Genomic DNA, 22,913 nt, shown 5'->3' on the forward strand with positions numbered 1-22,913 from the left:
TCAGTAAATCAATGCTAGAGAGGGCGGCCCATGGGTTCTGACAGGATATCCTGACTCTATGGCTACAGGACCCTGCTGTGTGTGACCTGAGGTGGGTGGTTTAAGTAAGGAAAGTACACATACATGCTTTTATCTTGTGATAATAGACTGCAGTAGTGACCGCTCTTGTGACTGTTCTTGATCCAATCCAGCCAGCTACGAGATTAACTGCAGCATTTGATTCCAAGCAAAAGTAGTTTGTGAATAAATAAAAAATGGGTTTCTCAAACTGGGGTTTGAGAGTTGATAAAGTAATTAAATCCTAAAAATTAAAATAAATCATTTAAAAAAACAAAATCAGACACTTACTAAAAAGATGAAATATTTTGTTTGTTTATCAGCACATCATTTGGCCATTAATCAACATCAGAGAAATGTTAACATGCAAATATGTTGTTAAATTATTGAAATATTGACTTGAGCTCAAAGGGGTTTGGCTGAAAAACAGTGTGGGAATCTCTTTCCTAAAGCATAGTGAATTATCTAATCGAATCAAAAATGCTGGGCTAAAAACAACCCAAGTTGGGTTGAAATTGGACAAACCCAGCAATTGGGTTAAATGTTTGCCCAACCTGCTGGGTAGTTTTATTTAACCCAACTTGGGTTGTTTTTAACCCAGCATTTTTGATTCGATTTCATTTTTGATTTGATTCAACCTAATAGCAGGGTTAAAACAGCCCAATTGACTGGGTTAAAACAGCCCAATTCGCTGGGTTAAAACAACCCAATTCACTGAGCTAAAACAACCCAATTCACTGGGTTAAAACAACCCGATTCGCTGGGTTAAAATAACCCAATTCGCTGGGTTAAAACAACCCAATTCGCTGGGTTAAAACAGCCAATTCGCTGAGCTAAAACAGCCAATTCGCTGAGCTAAAACAACCCAATTCACTGGGTTAAAACAACCCGATTCGCTGGGTTAAAACAACCCAATTCGCTGGGTTAAAACAACCCAATTCACTGGGTTAAAACAACCCAATTCTCTGGGTTAAAACAACCCAATTCGCTGGGATAAAACAACCCAATTCACTGGGTTAAAACAGCCAATTCGCTGGGATAAAACAACCCAATTCACTGGGTTAAAATAGCCAATTCGCTGGGTTAAAACAGCTATTTGAGCTAATTTTGGGAGAAAATCTGCAGGGCATTAACACATTAAGCACTCTTAACTTACACTGAAATCATAAATTAGCCAAAATATTTGATGAAAAAACATGCAGTTAGGCAGTTGACACATAAAACGTTTTTAAATCAACATAAACATTGAATTTACATGAACAAACAGTATAAGATCAAGTTTGCCCTGGTTATGACGAGCCAGATTTAACGCTGCCGTTAATGGGCTTAATTAGTCGTCCACGTAACCCCGCTCCAAGATTCCTGATCCTGGGAAACGGAGGCGGCTCAGGAAGCGACTTTTGAATAGGATTACAGGAGACTAACATCCTTCAGACACTCCGGCGAAAACAAACAAGGCTTTGAAGGTGACAGGGTCCTGGACGCGGCCGCCGCACCTGACAGAGAGGACACGGCCACCGACAGAATAAACAGCAGGATTAATGTCGTTCTGAGCGGATCTCTCCCACGGATACTCCCCTTTTCTCCCGCTAAGGGATTATCTGTCAGAGCCTGGCTGAATCACCGCACTAGACACCCTGGGCTGTCTCTGGTCGTTGGCACGGCTCTCACTCACTGCTTCTTCTGGCCAGATCGGTTTATCATTAACCCGCCCCACCAGTGAGTAATGCGAAGTAGACAAGGACGATGACAAAACGACCTTCTGTCTGTGCGCGAGATGCCCGACCACCCCTACGCTTCCTCGCAAGCATATCTGATGACCCCCCATCCCTGACAAATCCGCCTCCAGGGAGCTTCCCAGACACGGATACCCCTGTCTGTTGTAATTGATCATCGGACGTCAGCTGGCAGGTAGAGCTGCGGGACCTGTGAAGAAAGAGGCTGGGGAGATAATGATTTAAGTGACTTTGTAGAGGTCAGAGGTTCGAGACGGAGGTCACGGGGGACTCTTGTTTGGTTTACTTTGCGCCGTTCTTTTGTTCTCGGATATCTCTGTCTTTGCACTTCGTATCGACAAAGAAATTTCTGCTGCGGCAGAAACTACGCTTCAGCCCATCATTATAAATCAGCCTGTTAAGAGTTATAAAATTTTAAAGAGCTGCTCTCTGGATTCACTCAGGGGTCTCCATTAAAGAGACTGGAACAGATGACGGCCAACACGGCAACAAAGCGAGCCATACGTCTCTTTCAGTATTACCTAGCAACTCAAAATACACTCCATTTACTTCCTTAATGAACATTCCTGGTAGTGATTGATTCATCAATGCATGTTATTCTAAAGAGAAAAATATGTCTTTATAATCTTTCATGAAAATATAACAAGTTGCTACACCTCTAAGACCAGCTCCTATTCGTCTGACACAACCAAATCCTCTTATTTTATGGCTTTATGCCATCCAATCATTTCCTGATGGATAAAATCATGCGTTTGTTGTTTAATATCTTATTAACACATCGCATTACATGGAAAAAAAATGGGTACGGCATTTCATTAGGGTTTTAACCTGTTACACAAAGCCTAAAAAATGATCATTTGAAAGCTCAAAAACAGATAAAGATAAAATGCATGAGGCTAACAATGAAACATCCCATTACAGGAATTAAAACAGGTTGTGAATGGCATGTAATGCTGACTTTTTAGCCTAACAAATACAGGGAATGTGGCAGGGTTCAATTTCCATAAGAAAAAAATGCATGACACTAACAGTGAAACACAGGGATTGTTGCTGTAGCTCTTGGACGTGTCCCTAAACTACCAACCATCTTGGCAGGCTCTGTAAAACTGTAAGGCCTGTAACACGTAACCGGATCTTTGCCACAACGCTGTTTCTCACAGAGAATCTCTCATCTGTTGGGAGAATGCATAGCGAGCATCATGTAAAGTGAGACGCAACCATCTAGTGACTATATCCCAGCAACCCCCCGCTCGATGCTGTATGTACACACTAACCCCATTAAATGCATTCCTCTGTCTACATGCCCAAAGCCACCAAAAACAAAGAGAAAACATGAAAAACGTCAATGTGTAAGAAATGCATGACAGGGTTTTTGTATGTGTAAATGCTTGATTTTGGCAAATTGCTTTTGGATAAAAAGCTATTGTTGGCTTTTTGACGAACTGCTTTTGTACCTGTCTGCATCTGCTAAATGCATGAATGTAAAAGTGTCTTATAAATGCATAAAAATTCAGTGGGGTTCTATATAGAACTCTAGGGTTCTCGAAGAACTACTTATGCCAAAAAGGTTCTATAAAAGGAGAAACGTCTTAAATGATTGCATGATACTTTGATGTTTAACAGGCTATTTGATATTTTTTTCTAGTGATAAAGTATGTTACGAGCTTTTTAATTCATAAAATTTAATTAAAATTAAAAATGAATGAAAACAAAATTAAATAATTAAAACTTAATCCATAAAATGATCCCATGATGAAAAATTAAGATTCTATATAGAACCTTTTCTTCTGAGAGTGTAAATGTAAATGCATCAGGAGTCACTGTAAATAAACCACTGGTAGTTATCTATAATTTTAGTTTCCAACCAATTGAAGGCAAAGGTGTTCAGAAAAACTCATTTTTGGAATGTCGTTTTGGTGAAACTAGAAATCACCTTTAAGCTTACAAACTGTTTTACAGAGAGGCTGGCGAGATCTAGTGACGTCACACAGCTATTTTCAAACTTACAGGGGAAAAAAAGCCCAGAAAAGAAAGAGTCTTTCTCTAAGCAGCAGTGAGAAATGAGAGCAGGAGATTATAAGCCTGGTGTGGTCTCCGGCATATTCTTGGCTGTAAGAATGAAGACAGATAGCAGGCATGAAGGGCTGGAGAAACCGAAGGGGAGGGAGGAAAGAGAAAGACAGAGAGAAAAACAGGCCACGCTGTTGGGCGTGGAGCACAATAGGGATGAAATATGGTGGCGAGCAGAAAGATGCTGATTAGTGGACGGCTTCCCGGAAAGATCTACCAACCCAACAACTGAACTCCTCCTCACAAAGATGCTTTCCACGGCCGCCTGTGGCTTCAGGGGAGATTTTCACCCTGCGCTCCATCGCTCCATCCGGATTGGCCCTTAATCTGGGAGCCTTCAGGGCTGCGGAGGCTACGATTAACAACGGCAGGGAGATTGTATGTTCCTAATAGTTACAGCCTCCAAGTGGCGTAACGCAATTACAGAGGCTGCAGACGAATGGCTAATGTGCATGCAACTAGCTGCCTGATATGGATCAGGTATTGAGTTGGCTGTTTTTAATTCACTTTCCAGCACAAAAACGGGGGCATTAGTTAGATTAGATGGGCTTAGGATGGGAGGGGTGGCTGAGGCCCGGCGGAGGGCAAGTGAATTTGTTTAGTGCTGCCTGTCAATTACCATCTGAAACCTTCTGCTGAACAGTTATTTATCTTCAGAGGTGAGGGGAAGGGAAAAAAGACTCGACAGGACAAAACAAGGCCCGAATACAATTAATAAAGAGACTGTCCATTGACGAGGGCTACTCACGACTGTAGGCGAAGCCATTTGGGTTATGACCATCAAAATGATGTATGAGGCAACATCCAAACCTTCCTCTTAATGTATTCTGATCGGAGCAGAGAAGTCTGGGAAAGTGCAACATCTACAGCGTAACAGGACAATAAGCAAACTAGAAGTGCTTGCAGGGCAGCAAATGAATACCATTAAATTATGGGTAAAATAATAAAAAAGTGCTGCCTGCGGAGATTAATAGTACTATGCATGTAAGAAAGAAAGCCAATTCAGTAGGAAAATGAATGCAAGAAAAAAGGGCTGCATGATTTGGGGAAAGAAAACTAATTGTGATTTTCTGATAAAAATTGTCATTGCAATTTAAAATTCCATTTTTCCATGTTTGCGGTGCTTGCTTGTAGGGCAGCACAAACTGGCCAAAAATTCTGACTATAATAATAATAAATATTACACAAAATAAGAAATATTACTATATGATCCAGTGTTTCCCACAGGAATTTGTAAGACTGTGGTGGATGGACCTCGGTCCCTCCGCAATAATATTTTTGTACATTGTTCAGCGTATGAAATTAACAAATTTAAAAAAGTCGCTGAATTGACTTGTACCTGAACTTTTAAGGGGACTCAACCTTATTTTTAGTTGCGATATAGTGTCTCAGTCTACATTACATTCACACTGCTGATTTAAGAAGACAAACAATTAGAATATAATAATAATTTTAGATTATTATTATTATGATCCCTATAACAGTAATAGCCATATATTGTACAGTTTCTACAATTGCAAGAGGAAAAACCCAATTTTATTTTGACGGAAAAAAGTTGAGCTTTTATTTTGGCAGAAATCACTGGATCAAAGTGGCATTTCGTTTTGAAATGCGCAGCGAGAACAGACTTTTTAGGGTAAGTCGTAGCCTTTTGCCATTTGATTAGAGGATGAAGGCATATTGTGCTTTGGATTTTAGTTCGTTTACCAGATACTTTGCCAAAGCAATGGCGGGAAAAAAAGACCTTTTATGTGAGAAGTTTAAATGTATTTCCAGTTCATTATGAATCTGTGGCGGGACACCACAGTCTAGTTAATGAATAAGAAAACATTGCAATCTAATTATCTATAAAATAAAAAATAAAAAAATTATTGGAGAAAAATACTATAATTTTATAAAATTATTTATAATTCTATGCAATATAAATAGATTTGCAATAGAAAAGTCATTGAGTTCAGTAAGCAAACATTACTATTTTTAATGTTTTTGAAAGAAGTCTCTTATGCTCATCAAGCCTGCATTTAGTTGATAAAGAAAAATACAGAAAAAACAGTAATATTGTGAAATAGTATTACAATATAAAATATTGGCTTTCCATTTTAATATACTTTAAAATCTAATTTATTCCTGTGATCAAAGCTGAATTTTCAGCATCATTACTCCAGTCTTCAGTGTCACATGATCCTTCAGAAATCATTTTAATATATATCACAAAGATGTCATCACTGTTGCTTAGATTAAGTTAAATAGGAAGAAAAGAATAAAAATACAGCGCTGCCTTGCAAACACTCATACGAGAGTCATAATACAGCTTGGGAAAATTACCAACTTCACAGAAATGCACAGATGAGTTGGGCAGGTTTTAGATTTTGTGACCAGCTGAGAGAAAGAAAACGAACAAATGATCAAAAAGCGCCGCGCCGTACAAAGAAACAATGTGGCTGAAATCTGCATATGGCCTACATTTCTTTGTTTTGAGCACACTTAAAAACCTTGATGACTTTGTTCTCTCATAAAAACGATTATTTTATGAGCATTGAAAACCATTCAGATCCAAATGCACATGGATTGTTCTAGTGAAACGTTTGAAATGTTAACCTTTGGGGAGGCTGGGAAAGGCCATGCGAGACCCTAGTTAACAAATCATTATCTGCTTCATCTCTTCCATATCTGGTGAGAAACTCGAACCGGCGTTTTTTTCCCTCTCTTACAGCACATTCAGCTGGCTAAATAGAAAAGAAAATGGGGCTACTGTTTTCACCTCCAACCCACACGCACACATAATCGCAACAATATGGGGGAAAAATCCAGGCATGGGACGCCACGCCAGCTCAATGATATAAAGTTACTGCGGCTGGAGGGAAAATGCTTTTTATCATTTGCAGATTACACAACACAAGGGACTTTTCTGTAACCCCGAGACCACCGGGACAAAGAGCGACTGTGACTGATCTGAAATACACTTTTAAAACGCGCCATCACAAACTATCAGTCACAGACTCGCAGTACGTCAATGCACATCTCCAAGAACCTGAAGAAAGACGAAAGGAAGGAGGACAGAGTGCCTCAGAAGCACTTGAGATGAAATGACGGTGGTCTTTCTCCGAGAAACGCAGTCTCGTTTTTGGTCTAAAGTTGACCCTCTCTGCGATGTCGAGTCGTTTTAGATAAACGTCTCAGACTGGCTCTCAAATGTCACTCATTTCGTTTTCACAGGCTGTTTACACTCTTGAGAGATTGCAGAAATGCTATCCTGTGTCCTGTCAGGCACTACTGAAAACAAACGAGAGAAAACGCAAGTCCAGTGCTAAAAAAGTAAATATGCATGGCCATATTTCATGTGCCTACGTCGCTAAAATTCAACCAGTGTGGAAACAACTGCCAGAATGAGAAATCAGCTGAAACCAGACGCGGCCTGTCTCTTCTATTTCTTGCGTTCCTCCTAAACGCAGCACAAAAGAGATCAGATTTCCACACAAAATCATTTGCACATGACAAGGAAAGGGGATGAAAAAGGAAACATGTATATGTGCAAGCGCTTGAGCTTTGAGGTTTTGATTACCATATACAAATAGCAAGAAAACCAGTCAAGAATAGCGGCGGTTAATGCATCTGAATATGCCTTGTTGGGTTTAGGAAGAAATCGGAGAGTTTTGCTATCCTAGGCTCCCTCATCCATCCTCCTGTTTACTCCTTTTCCTTTCTGGCCCTAATCATTGCTTTTGTTGGCGCAGAAGCTCAGCGCTGGAACACGGCGGTACAATAAAACATTTCCCTCACAACAACAACGATAAAGCACAAAAATGTAACCAGTAAAGTGCAGAACTTTTGCAGCTTTATTGAAAGAACAACCATGTCGAGATTTACTGACGCGTTTTCCTCACAAATGCGACTGTGCAGCGGGTAGAATTTATGTGAACAGCTACTGAAGGAAAGCATTCAAGGGGCTGTAATTCAAATCTGACAACTCCCTGAAACGGCAGCGTTCGGCACTTCAGGCTCGTGAATGAGCGCACCGCTGTTCCCTTTAAACAACTCACTGGTCCAGCGCCAGCCAGAAACTGGCAGGGTCGCCCGGCGCCCCTCGGCCAGGAATCGATACATTTCCCGTGTCACGGGCGAATCCCTGCCTTTCCACGAGAGTGTGTTAGAGAAGCTTAATGCACGGAGAATCAGCCAGCGCTCATTATTGCACAGAGTTTATGACCCCTGACTGACAGAGAGAAGCCGCCAACTGCATCCTGCAGACAGACGGAGCTAAAAATGTCACAAGTTAATAATGAATGCACAGGCACATACACATTAACAAACTATGGCAGCGACACTACGGGTGGGCGGTGGGACCGAAACATGCAATGAGTAATTCTATATCATCGGTAACAGTATTTCACGGTTTAGTTACTGACACTGGAACTCCACTGAAAAAATGGGTCATATATAAAAAAATAGTTTCATCTCTCTAGATATTTCCAGTGAATAAAATATTTTACAGCAAGAAAAAGTACTTTTTTTATTATTTCATGTAAAACCCTGGTCACAAACCAAAGGTTATTCCTACAGACATAAAATAAGGAAATGGATATATAAAATAAGTGAAAACTGTATATATATATATATATATATATATATATATATATATATATATATATATATATATATAATATGAGTTTTTATTATTTTATATATAATTATAAATATATAAATAATACACATATATAAATTATTTATTTATATATTCATATAAATAAAAATGAATAATATATAAATAAATGTTTTTATATATATATATATATATATATATATATATATATATATATATATAAAGAAAAATATATATAAAAATAAAATTATAAATATACATATCCAAGTTATTTATATATGCATTTAAATAAATACATAAAAACGAATAATAAATGAATAAATCAAATTATATATAAATATATATAAATATATATATTGTACATTGTGTAAATATAAAATTGAAAACCAATTTATATATAAATAATGAAATTATAAACCAAAATATATAAATAAAATTATAAATACATAAATAAATATACATATCTAGATTATTTATTTATATATGCGTATAAATAAAATAATGAAATTATAAATATACAAATATATATAATATAAATAATATAAATATACAAATAAATGATATATAATATAATATATATATATATATATATATATATATATATATATATATATATATTAAAAAAATTAAAAATATATATACAAATAAAATTATAAATATATAATATACATATCTAAGTTATTTATATATGCATTTAAATAAATACATTAAAATGAATAATATATAAATAAAATTGATATATATTATATATATATATATATATATATATATATATATATATATATATATATATAAAATTGTATAAAATTGAAAACCAATTTATATATATAAATAATGAAATTATAAACAATTATATAACTAAAATTATAAATACATAAATAAATAATATACAAATCTAGATTATTTGTATATGCGTATAAATAATATATATATATATATATATATATATATATATATATATAGACTTTTAAAAAAAAAAATAACAACACTAAATACCCAAAACAGTAAAAAATAATATTATAAAATTCTAAGTCACATATGAAACCATAATAAAACAGCCATAAAACTATGACCAGACATCAATTTAAATCTATATTAATGCGCCACGTTGTGTAGCTGCGGATATGAGTCTCTGTTGGCTGACACACTGTAAACACGCCGTCGTGCAGCCCATCCCTAACCGACACTGAAAAGTCACAGAAGCTTTTGTGCATGAAGTCAAAAATGGCTGCTTTCAGTCGGCCTGTTGTCAATAAACACAAAGTCACTTTTCTCGTCCCAGTGCAATGCTGACTCTCCACTTTATCCAGCCGTTCACCACTTCCATTACGGTTTCTATCACTTTAGAAGAGGATATATTATTTATCTCCTTCCCTGTCTATGTTTGGAGGGCCTCGTTTGGGCCGGTAAACTGTGTTTGTTGTAGTTTAGTGTGGAATTTTCGAAGTGCCCACAGGAGACGGAATTTTCGCCTGATTCCAGTAGTTCTATTTTAATGGGCTTTTTAAACGGTCAAGATTTAATCAGAGGATTCCGACAGAATGCGTTTTTGCTTTCCCGGGTGATTTTTATGATTTGAACGCAATTAAATGCAATTTTGGGGTCGCTCGGTCCTCACTGAGGGCCCCGTGATTAACGACGGACACCTTCTTGTCTTTGGCAGTTCATCTCAACGCCCTCCGTTCTCGTGGTACGGTTGTGATAAGCTTTTCCCCGCGGGTACGAACGCGGCAGGTCATGCAGAAAGCCTTCATTAAGGAGACTTACTACTGTACGATTCTCAATCGGGCTCCTGTGAAATTAGCCCCAGCGAGCATGGCCCAGTTAAGCACTCGCGGCTCACGGGACCCTTGGGAAACGGCCTGGAGATGTGACTGAACATGAAAGTGCTGAGTTTGGGTTTACCAAGTGATATCACACGCAGATAAACTAATGGTCCAAACACAGAGCAACTGCTTATACATGGAAAACACAGAGAAACACACACCAAGATTAAGAGAACCACACCAGAACATGAAAGAGAGAGTTGAAACGCTGCGACATGAGAAACCACAACAAGACCGTGAATCATAAAAGCAGCACAACGCAGATAGATTCTCATTACTTTGTTCTGCACTAGATACTCAAACGCCTCGAACGGATCACACAATATGTGTCTCTAATTTAGCAGCTCATTTAACCGGCCGAAAACACAACATTAAACATTGACATTGTGACACGAAGCTTCCCGCACAGTTTAAAACTCCGCTTGGCAGTTTTGTAGATAACTTAAAAGAAGAAATATGGGGGGAATTATCCAGAAGATTGATTCTGGAGAGATGAATGCGTGGTATTCATGCGTCTTTATCTGACAGGGCTTGTGCTCTCCGGGCCTTGGGTTTAGTTATTCTCTCTGACAAAACATGTTGGGGCCGGGTTGAGGATGTGTCAGGAGGAGAACGCTTCATCAATGTCTGACGGCGAGCTGATAGGCTGCGCGATCCGACGCAGGGATCAGTCTAAAATCCCCAAATGGAGAATGATAACCTGCAGGAATCCCTCTGTAGAGCGAATGGGGTTTCAGACCCTTCTACTCATCTGCTTTCTTAAGAAATAAAAAGTTCTAACAAAAGTGAAAAAGTTTTGTAGGACGAGTTCTGAACAAGAATATGATGGTAACAAAAGATGAACTCAATACCTGTTCAAATGTTGTCCCAACTTTCCATCTGAACAATCATTTTACAGTGACCATGTTAATGTGGTAACTATTATTTAAAATGATTCCTTGCTTTACATTTGACTGGTTTTATTTATGCTGAATTAAACATTGAATTGAGCATGACATTTTCAAGCTGAAATATTATGAATAATAGCTTGCAAATCTCTCACTAAATATTGGATTCAATCTTTTTGTCAACTTGTTTTCTTTTAATCAGGACAGGTTTTGTAATTGATCAATCGTAGGCCTTATTTATCTAAGCTTATGCACCTCAGTTTTGCAGTGAAAAAAAACTTATTTGCAGATAATTTTGTCAATTTTACATTAAATAAGAAAGAAAATGGCACTGTTTATCACAATAGTGTGCTTTAATATTTAATAGTTTTTTTTAAATAGTTTTATTTTGTACAATATGGCACATTTTTTTATTGAATTCAGTATCTGGTGATAAAATAGCGTAACAAATTATTTATAACTTTTTTTTTTTGTAGGCCGGTCATTTTTGATAAGTGTGACTTTGTGCCATTTTGTACAAAATAAAAGTATTTCAAAACAAATTTTCTGGTTAAACATTAAAGCACACTATTGTGCAATTTTCATTCATATTTAATGTTAAATAATATGCTGAAGTAAACACATTTTCAAGCTGAAATATTATGAATAATATTACAAAAACAGCTTATAAATCTCTCATTATGCTACATCATCCCCAAATATTGGATTCAATCTTTTTGTCAACTTGTTTGCTTTTAATCAGGACAGGTTTATATTTCTTTTTGGAAATGACCGATTGTAGGCCTTATTTATCTGAGCTTACATGTGAAAAAAAAACATTATTTGTGGATAATTTGGTCCATATTACATAAAATATGAAAAATGTGCACTGTTTATCACACTAGTGTGCTTTTAATGTTTAACCAGGAAATGCTTTTATTTTGTACAAAATGGCACAATTGTGGTTTTCACTGTCAAAAATGACCGGCCTACAAAAAAGCTTATAAATCTCTTGTTATGCTATTTTATCACCAAATATCGGATTAATTATTTTTGTCAACTTGTTTTCTTTAAATTAGGACCGGTTTTGTATTTATTTTTCAAATTGATCAATCATAGGCCTTATTTATCTAAGCTTATGCACCTCAGTTTTTCTGTGAAAAAAAAAGCCTTATTTGCAGATAATTTTGGCAATTTTACATTAAATATGAACTTTATTAGTTTTTTATTTTGTACAATATGGCACAATTTTTTATTGAATTCAATATTTGGTGATAAAATAGCATAACAAATGATTTATACGCTTTTTTTTTTTTGTTGTTGTAGGCCGGTCATTTTTGATAAGTGTGACTTTGTGCCATTTTGTACAAAATAAAAGTATTTCAAAACAAATTTCCTGGTTAAACATTAAAGCACAGTATTGTGCAATTTTCTTTCATATTTAATGTAAAATTGACAAAATTATCTGCAAATAATGCTTTTTTTTACTCAAAAACTTGCATAAGCTCAAAGAAATAAGGCCTACGATCAATCACTTCCAAAAAGAAATGCAAATCCTGTCCTAGTTGAAAGAAAACAAGTGATTCCCAATAGATTCCCAGATCCAATATTTGGTAATAAGGTAGCATAACGAGAGAATTATAGGCCGGAAACATCACAAGAGTTGTAGGGTTTTCAACACAACACAGGGTTAGAAATGTCCCGCTCAAGCTTTGAAATAAAGACGCAAAAGTATCACAGTATGATCCCATGCAACACGCATCACATATCCCAAGTGTTCTGGGGGTTTACGATAGTGTTTGTTGAAAAAACAAACTGAAATCTAATGACCTTGCTCGACTGTGCATTCATGAGACTCTATTAGCGCCGCAAATTGACTGCAGTAGTTTGCCTTTTTTAAGTTGTTGCTGTTTTAAATATATATATATAGTGCAGAAATAAACTGTTGTGAATAACATTTAATGTTGACTAACCAAGATCTTCTCTACTGCCCACAAAGCACCTGTCCATGCTAATAAAAAACAACTGTGGGTCTGTGCATTAGCACGACTCAAGTAAAATCAAGCTTAAATGGGGAGCATGGCCTGAGGCAGTGTTTCTCTAATGACCCATCATGCACCAGACCCTCTAGTCTCCCTTTGAGCTCCAACTTTACTGCCAAGTCAACAGTAGGACTTACACTGACCTCTTATCATCTCTCTGGCTGCATGGGGCCTTTAATGGAAAGCAGAATCCGGCGAAAACCTCAAAGTACCAAGTAAATGTATGTTCTTGTTTAAGCCTCATAAAAACAGGAAAGCACAAACATTTATCTGTGCTATGCTTTCATCTGCTGTCTGCAGAGCTAAAGAATAACAGAGCCAGGAGGCTGATAAAGTGAAGATAGGAAATGGAAACGCGTGGGTCTCATGTTCCCATGATTCCAGCAGGGCGGTGATTGCTTGTCCCGGCCTCCCTCTAAGGTGAACAGCGGTGCACGGCCCTTTCATTACACAAGACTTCTACATCAGTATGCACAACAAAAGTCCATCCCATGATGGTCAGTTTGGCCGGCGGACAAGCGTTATGCATTAGCAAGAACACTAATAATTTGGCAAATGTAATTTTAGAGGCTTTGTGGAACTCGGATTGCATGCATTTCTCAGTCTTTGACTGACATACGGATTCAACACGCAGTCACCTCTATACTCAGGAAGCATATGGCTGAGCATTTAAGGGTTAGTAATATGATTTTTTCTGCTGTACTAAGAACTTGCTAGTAAACTCACTCGTGCATGTTTTGAGAATATCCCAGCAGGCATCTTGTTTGATTGGACACCACTTTTTGCCAACAGGGAGAGCCATCACACGACAGCGGAGCTAAAAGCAAAGTGTTTCTGGTGGGACCGTGTGCTTTTTATAGCCGCGGCCCATGCATGCAATAAGCGAAAAACGGTGTTCTGCTATTAAGACACAATGACAAGAAAAATATGCAAGAACAACCATCTAAAATGCAGGATTATTGTGTTGTTACAAGACAAATGATGCAACATTCTGCTTCATTTAAGAAGGTCAGAGGTGAAGAGTGCATTTTCTGCATCACTAGAGAGAGCAAATAAAATAATGACTTTTCAAATATACTACAAAGAATATGCATATGATTTGACTTATTTCATGCATCACTACCACTGTGACATGAACAAACCTACAACACAAAGCATTAAGCTTCACTGAGCAACTACACTGCAAAAAAAAACATGGTAACATTAGTTAACTATGAACAATACTTATAAAGCATTTATTAATTTTACTTAATATTAATTTCAACATTTACTGATAAAAATCAGGGTTAAAAACAACCCAAGTCAGTTGAAAATGGACAAACCCAGTGAATGGGTTGTTTTAACCCAACAAATTGGGTTGTTTTAATGCAGAGGTTGGGTTAAATGTTTGCTCAACCTGCTGGGTAGTTTTATTTAACTCAAGTATTGTTTAAAAATTACTATTACTAAGTATTGTTTGCTTAAAATTAACCCCAAAATATGTTGGAAATTAACATTTATTAATATGTTTAATAAAATATTAATTAAACAATAAACATTTATTAAATTGCTTATTGATTATTTTTGTTGCCTCTAGTAATTATGCATCTGATTTTTCATTTCCAGCCTATTTTGGATTCATTTTAAGCCAGGCATATAGTCATTTTTAAACAATAGTTGAGTTAAATAAAACTACCCAGCAAACATTTAACCCAATCGCTGGGTTTGACAATTTTCAACCCAACTTGGGTTGTTTTTAACCCAGCATTTTTTAGAGAGAATGTTAATATTATTTAATAGACCTGAGCTGACATAAATTAATAATGTACAGTTGTTTTTTATTAAATACTGTAACAAATGTACTGCTCATTGTTAGTTTGTGTTAGTTAACTAAAGGGACCTTATTGTAAAGTGATGCCGATTTTGTTGTGAAGTTGTAAATAAAACGGATTACTGGAGTATGTATTACAAGAAAATACTATTTCAGTGTTTCAACTTCAAAACTTTGTTTAATTCAAGGTGTTGCGATAACTATATTAGCCTCCACACCTGCGGACGATATCATTCAGTTAGGACTGTTTAATGATTAAACCGCATCCAAAATAAAAGTTTGTTTTTACATAATATATCTGCATGTACTATGCATATTTATTTTGTATTTATAAAACACATACATTTAAGAAAAAATTACATGTGTATAATTAAAATTATATATAAATATGTATTGTTTTTTATATTTTACATTTTTCTTAAATACATGCATATTTATGCGTTTATAAATACAAAATAAATACACATATTATGTAAACACAAACTTTTATTCTAGATGCGATTAATCGTTAAACAGCCCTTCAGCTCTTTACAGCAGAATGGATTCTGATTGGCTGTGAAAGTGATTCCAACGATATTGTCGTTATCGTTATAGTTGTGCTGTGGATTCTTTTTATAGGTAAAACTTTTTGTCTTTATCGTTTACAGTTATCGTCCTTGGTGGCCTTTACTTGCCATAATTATTAAGTTTCGGAAAGTACGGTTCAGTTTGGTGACCTTCATAAATGAACCAAAATGTTACGTCTGAGCGTTTTGCGCGGTTGGACGCCGGCGCCGTACACCAGCAGGGCCAGTATGCGGTCGTGCACATTTACGGCCGGGCGTCGTCCGCTCCCAAAAGACCGAACTCCATCCTTCAAACTGTACAAAGAGGCGTCACTCTCCTCTCCATATTTGCCCTGAGTGAAACCCCTTGACTGGTAATAACTCTCATCTCTCTCTCTCTCTCCATTTCCTGATCACAATTACCCTCTCCATGAGGAGCAGGGACTGTAAATTACATTTCTCTGATCTTCAGCTATAATTGGACACTGAGGATTCTCCGAGCAGTAAGTGGAAAACAAAGAGGCTTTGAGCGTTTGGGTTTGTATTTCACAACGCCACTCATTACATTAAAGGAGAAGCGTAACATCACTCCATATTCAAAAGCACACATGACCACGGTGTGGCCGAGCCGGTTTGTTAAAGAGTTCTGTTGACAGACAGGTCGGTCACTTCTGCAATGCAATGCTTGAAGTATCTCACTAATGGACTGATAATAGAAGCCAGTGCTGCACTTTGATGCTTCCCCTGTAGTTTACAGGGTGACAGTGTGTGATTAATTGCACGCACTCCACTCCCCGTTCGCTTTTCCTCTTTTCTGCAACGAACAGAGGCTGTCATTGCCGTGACTTTGCTCGCTCACCTACCCGCACAGCTGGATACGGCGCATTTCGTCGCAGACAATGACGAGTGCATACTGTAATACATCTTTTACACAGCCAGAGCGCCACGTGACGTCAGGAGAAGAGAGCTGCAACCTCAGCACGCCTTTCGCAGCAATTATCACGAAAAAATATCCTCAGCACGGGGGAAGGCCAACAAACAGCATGCAATGCTGACGGCCCACAAGTTTCTGATGACACGCCGTTTGGCTCGACCTTTACCTTCGCTAACACGTGACTGCGTTAGATGTCATTTTCTCCAACTAAAACTGGCATCCTGAGGGAATTACGATACACGGTGGCACTAGGTCATAGTATAGTAGCCGCTCAGCGCACAATGCTGCCTTTGTGTTTCCAAATGCATTTAGAGAACAACCATGATGACTGTAACCTTAGTAGCACCCGTGAGACCCGACCGTTAGGCAATGAGGGAAGCGGTTAGAGTAATGATGATCGCAATAACATTCTCACTTACACTGAATTTTTTGAGCATTGAAAATATTTTCATACAAATAAAAGCATTAGGCCCCCCATTCATAAACAAAGCTCAGAGGACACATAGAGAGTGAGTGGACAGACATGGAAAAAGTGAACTCACGCTTTGACGCACTACGTTTTTTTGAACGGTAATTATAAGAGAACAAACGAGGCCTTTGTTTGCCTACAAAAAGGATAGAGAATTGCATATGGATATCCTGCAGAAAAAGCCTACATGAAAACAAAAATGCACAAGAATGGATTATGCACATCAACAAAGGTTCTGCATATTCAAATAGACAGCCGGTCTACTTCAGCTTCCAAATCCACACGGTTAAAGAGGATGACAAGATCGTCTCCTGTCTAAGTACTGTCAAGGGTTCTCTGGGTCGGACTGCGTGGTTTTTATCCGCCTCTTGACTTTCACAGTCGCCTCTTATTCATATTCAGCCACTTGTGGTGAAGATGTCAGTGATTTTACTGTACTTGATTCAGGCACTTGCTCTTTATCGCTCTCTTCTCCTCCTCCTCGCAAGGGCCAAGAGAACACTGGAACAAGTGGGAATTCACACACTTAATTAAAACAAGTGTATCGACAGTGAAAAATAGGTGGATAAGGAGAAGAAAGGAGTGTGAGGAAATTTTTTTTGCCACGCAGAATATCTGAAACTACTGAAATAACACAAAAAAAGTCTTGGGTTATTTTTTCTACACAAGTCCTGGGTTATTTTGGGTTTATTTTGGGTTATTTTGGCTTTTTGGGTTATTTTATTTGGGATGTTTTCCAATGTTTGGGTAGTTTTTGTGTTACCCAGATCCTGGGTCAGACGTAACAACCCAATGTTTGGGTAGTTTTTGTGTTACCCAGACGCAACAACCCAGAGTTTGGGTAGTTTTTGTGTTACCCAGATCCTGGGTCAGACGTAACAACCCAGTGTTTGGGTAGTTTTTGTGTTACCCAGACGTAACAACCCAGTGTTTGGGTAGTTTTTGTGTTACCCAGACGTAACAACTCAGTGTTTGGGTAGTTTTTGTTTTACCCAGATCCTGGGTCAGATGTAACAACCCGGTGTTTGGGTAGTTTTTGTGTTACCCAGATCCTGGGTCAGACGTAACAACCCAGCGTTTGGGTAGTTTTTGTGTTACCCTGATTCTGGGTCAGACGTAACAACCCAGCGTTTGGGTAGTTTTTGTGTTACCCAGACGTAACAACCCAGAGTTTGGGTAGTTTTTGTGTTACCCAGCCGTAACAACCCAGAGTTTGGGTAGTTTTTGTGTTACCCAGATCCTGGGTCAGACGTAACAACCCAGTGTTTGGGTAGTTTTTGTGTTACCCAGACGTAACAACCCAGAGTTTGGGTAGTTTTTGTGTTACCCAGATCCTGGGTCAGACGTAACAACCCAGTGTTTGGGTAGTTTTTGTGTTACCCAGATGTAACAACCCAGTGTTTGGGTAGTTTTTGTGTTACCCAGACGTAACAACTCAGTGTTTGGGTAGTTTTTGTGTTACCCTGATTCTGGGTCAGACGTAACAACCCAGCGTTTGGGTAGTTTTTGTTTTACCCAGACGTAACAACCCAGTGTTTGGGTAGTTTTTGTGTTACCCAGACGTAACAACCCAGAGTTTGGGTAGTTTTTGTGTTACCCAGCCGTAACAACCCAGAGCTTGGGTAGTTTTTGTGTTACCCAGATCCTGGGTAGTTTTTGTGTTACCCTGAGACGTAACAACCCGTTTGGGTAGTTTTTGTTTGGTAACAACCCAGTGTTTGGGTAGTTTTTGTGTTACCCAACAACCCAGAGTTTGGGTAGTTTTTGTGTTACGTAACAACTTGGGTAGTTTTTGTGTTACAGTAACAACTCAGTTTGGGTAGTTTTTGTTTTACCCAGCGTTTGGGTATTTTTGTTTTACCCAGATGTAACAACCCAGGTTTGGGTAGTTTTTGTGTTACAGACGTAACAACCAGTGTTTGGGTAGTTTTTGTGTTACAGCGTAACAACACCGTTGGGTAGTTTTTGTTTTACCAGTAACAACCCAGTGTTTGGGTAGTTTTTGTGTTACCCAGACGTGAACCCAGAGTTTGGGTAGTTTTTGTGTTACCCAGATGGGTCAGACGTAACAACCCAGTGTTTGGGTAGTTTTTGTGTTACCCAGATCCTGGGTAGTTTTTGTGTTACAGACGTAACAACCCAGTGTTTGGGTAGTTTTTGTGTTACCCAGATCCAGGGTAGTTTTTGTTTTACAGACGTAACAACCCAGCGTTTGGGTAGTTTTTGTGTTACTCTGGGTCAGATCCCCAGTGGGGTATTTTTGTGTTACAGACGTAACAACAACCCAGTGTTTGGGTAGTTTTTGTGTTACCCAGTCCAGGTCAGACGTAACAACCCAGGTTTGTAGTTTTTGTGTTACCCAGATCCCCAGTGGGTAGTTTTTGTTACAGACGTAACAACCCAGAGTTTGGGTAGTTTTTGTGTTACGTTTGGTAACAACCCAGTGTTTGGGTAGTTTTTGTTTACCCAGATACCCAGTGTTTGGGTATCCCAGACGTAACAACTCAGGGTAGTTTTGTGTTACAGACGTAACAACCCAGTGTTTGGGTAGTTTTTGTTTTACCCAGATCCTGGGTCAGACGTAACAACCCAGTGTTTGGGTAGTTTTTGTGTTACCCAGATCCAGGGTAGTTTTTGTGTTACAGACGTAACAACCCAGTGTTTGGGTAGTTTTTGTGTTACAGACCAGATCCAGTGTTTGGGTAGTTTTTGTGTTACCCAGACGTAACAACCCAGTGTTTGGGTAGTTTTTGTTACCCAGACCTGTAACGTAACAACCCAGTGTTTGGGTAGTTTTTGTGTTACCCAGATCCAGGGTCAGACGTAACAACCCAGCGTTTGGGTAGTTTTTGTTTTACCCAGATCCTGGGTCAGACGTAACAACCCAGCGTTTGGGTAGTTTTTGTGTTACCCTGATTCTGGGTCAGACGTAACAACCCAGTGTTTGGGTAGTTTTTGTGTTACCCAGATCCTGGGTCAGACGTAACAACCCAGTGTTTGGGTAGTTTTTGTGTTACCCAGATCCAGGGTCAGACGTAACAACCCAGCGTTTGGGTAGTTTTTGTGTTACCCAGATCCAGGGTCAGACGTAACAACCCAGCGTTTGGGTAGTTTTTGTGTTACCCAGATCCTGGGTCAGACGTAACAACCCAGCGTTTGGGTAGTTTTTGTTTTACCCAGATCCTGGGTCAGATGTAACACCCCAGCGTTTGGGTAGTTTTTATGTTACCCAGATCCTGGGTCAGACATAATAACCCAGGGGATGAGTTATTTATCTTGGGCTTTTTGCGCCCTCTTCAGGAGAGAGCAGTGCAGCTCCGTCAAATTGGTGCATGTCTTCGGTAAAATACAGGTTTGTGTACGTTTTATTTTATTTACAAATTCGTTATTGTTCTGTATATAGTTTCATTTTATGCAAAGCAACATACAGGGGGCGATGTGAGTCACCTAAACGAGTGTCGCGTCTGTCTTTTCGCGTGATGGAAATGCCTGATTCCTTGTATAAAATTGTGGAAACAGGACAACAGAGACTGGTTGATTACACTTGAATTACTTCTAAATGTTTAATTTTTACTTCTAATATTTGTTAAATGACCGTAAATGTAGGCAATATGTATTAAAACAATATAAAATATGCTATACTATAAAATATGATCGAAAATAAAGGAATTTTCATGCAAACCCGTGGTTGTGTGGAGTATTTAAAAAAGTTTAGAGGATTTAAGTTAATCCGTAAACATTAATTCATGTATGAAGTAAAAAAAAAAAAAGAAGCTAGTATTATTAGTAAAAATGAATCAACCCATTATGCTGGGTTAAATAAACAACCCAATTTGCTGGGTAAAATTAACCCAACAGTTTTTGTCCTATATTTACCCAGCCCTTAACCCAGTGAAGCGGTTCTTCAGATCCCCATGCGAACCGGAAACGTGTAGCTCATTAGTATCCAAAAACCTATGGGCCATTAATTAGTCGCAAACAATGTTCTCCCTAAATATCGACTTCTTAATGGACACAGAGAGACTTGGTTCGTGTTCCCATTACAGTCAATGGCATTGGCCTCCGAGGGCTTTTGGAATCGGGCTTATGTCATCCTGCGATGCCCTTCAGACATTGGAGCAGGATAGTTTTTCCTCATCCTTTCCTTGTTTCTCATTAACTATGCACAATTGTCCAGGGAGGTTTTGCTAGACTGGATAGGGTTTCTAACAATCCGATTCCTGGCGTTTTTGGAACTGCAGTATGAGCCTGGAGCATAGCACTTTTTCAAATAATAAAGTAATATATAATTTAGAGTAGAACAGAATAAGTGATGTCCAAAAATACAAGATCAGAAGAATCCAGTCCACCTGCATGTAAACCGCTGAGGGAGGGTTAAAGTCAATGTCAAACACCGCTCGAAGGGAGATATTCACAAGGAAGGAGGTCTTTGTGCCATTCCTCCGTGTCAGAAACATGGCTGCCTGTTTACTCACTCAACAATTATTCAGCGAAATCCCTTTAATGGAGTCCCCACACTCCACTGCACCAAACGGACACGTTTAAGAAGGCAAACGGCATTGGCGTATCTGAGATACGCCACAAACACAAACTTGAAAGCATCTTCACCGTAGAGAAACCACTTTTAACTCACCATGTTGTGCCCAGAGGAAAATTCATTTAATTAGTTCATTATAATGCAATCAAAGCATGCAGCTCTGAAAATATAGCAGAAATAGTCACTAACAAAATAATCAAAATAAATATTTATCTTACTCTTAATAGAAACAGGAACTTTGGGTAAATTGTCAATTCAAACACTTCATAAATGTAAAATGAGCACCATTCTCTCAGAATGAGGCCATGAGTGATATTTTGATATATGCAGTTTCTCAAAATATTCACAAAGAAACATTACATTTGCATTTTGTGAAAGGGCTATAAAATGATCTATGATATAAAACAGCTTAAGTGGAGGAGATTGGGACACTTTTTCCTAGTCATATCAATGGCAAAATGTGTCCCAATCAACCTGAATTCACCCTGTATGGGTCAATGACATGACGGGTCTTTTTTTTGTCCAAAAGGCCTTAATAATAATAAAAAACAAAGATATGATATCCAAAGTATGTAAGGTAGTACAACTAGATCTCTTTTATTGAATCCAAAAGGTTTTAATTATATTTTGCTACACATAAAGGTATTTTAAAGATTTTGAAGTGTCAAAAGGTCATTCGGTTTAACCGTCCAAAAGCCAATACAGCCATTTCATTTGTGATTAAAATATCTTAAAATGTAATAAATGTATATTTATGTATATATTTTTTATTCTGGCATGATTTTATAATATCAACATAGTGCAAAATGGTATTAAAATTATGTGTAGAAGTCGTGAGAAAGAATAGTCATTTGGAGTAACCAATATAAAGGGACCATTCTGGATCAAGTCATGTGGTCAACGTCATGTGACAGGATGTGACATCATTCAGACACCTGCAAAGGACCACATGGTCATGAAGCAAAGTAACTAACTCTCTTTTAACTATTTGAAAAATTCATGTTTTCTCTTGATCATATGCATGTCCCGAAACATCAGGTCATTCGGTACAACCGTTATAAAACATGGAAAATGTTGTAATATTTTAAAAACTTGTACTATATATATTGTCCTTTTGCTAGATATCAGCCTGTTAGCATTGTTTGAAAATATCGTCATTCGGTATAACCAAAATTTTGGTTAAACTGAATGACTTTTTTGGTGACAACTTTTGTAAAAAATGATAAAAGCAGTGTTAATTGATTATAAAAACCACATAATCTCATTGTTAACACTTAATAAAACTTCAAAATTAATTATATATCCATTATGTTTTTTTACATAAAACCTTAATTCGTCAATGACCCAGATATACATAAATATATACATATCACTCATAGCCTCACTCTATATATAGCCGAGATGGGGGGACCCTAGTTGGG

The 22,913-nt window shown here is 37.8% G+C and overlaps 1 protein-coding gene across 3 annotated transcripts in view; it reads right to left on the reverse strand.

The window, feature by feature from the left end:
- unc5cb (unc-5 netrin receptor Cb) overlaps window positions 1-22,913 on the reverse strand; it is a 218,723-nt gene that overhangs the window by 194,302 nt on the left and 1,508 nt on the right. The gene's annotated exons all lie outside the window — the stretch shown is intronic.

Source organism: Megalobrama amblycephala, linkage group LG2, assembly GCF_018812025.1.
Source record: "Megalobrama amblycephala isolate DHTTF-2021 linkage group LG2, ASM1881202v1, whole genome shotgun sequence".
Taxonomy (NCBI): Eukaryota; Metazoa; Chordata; class Actinopteri; order Cypriniformes; family Xenocyprididae; genus Megalobrama; species Megalobrama amblycephala.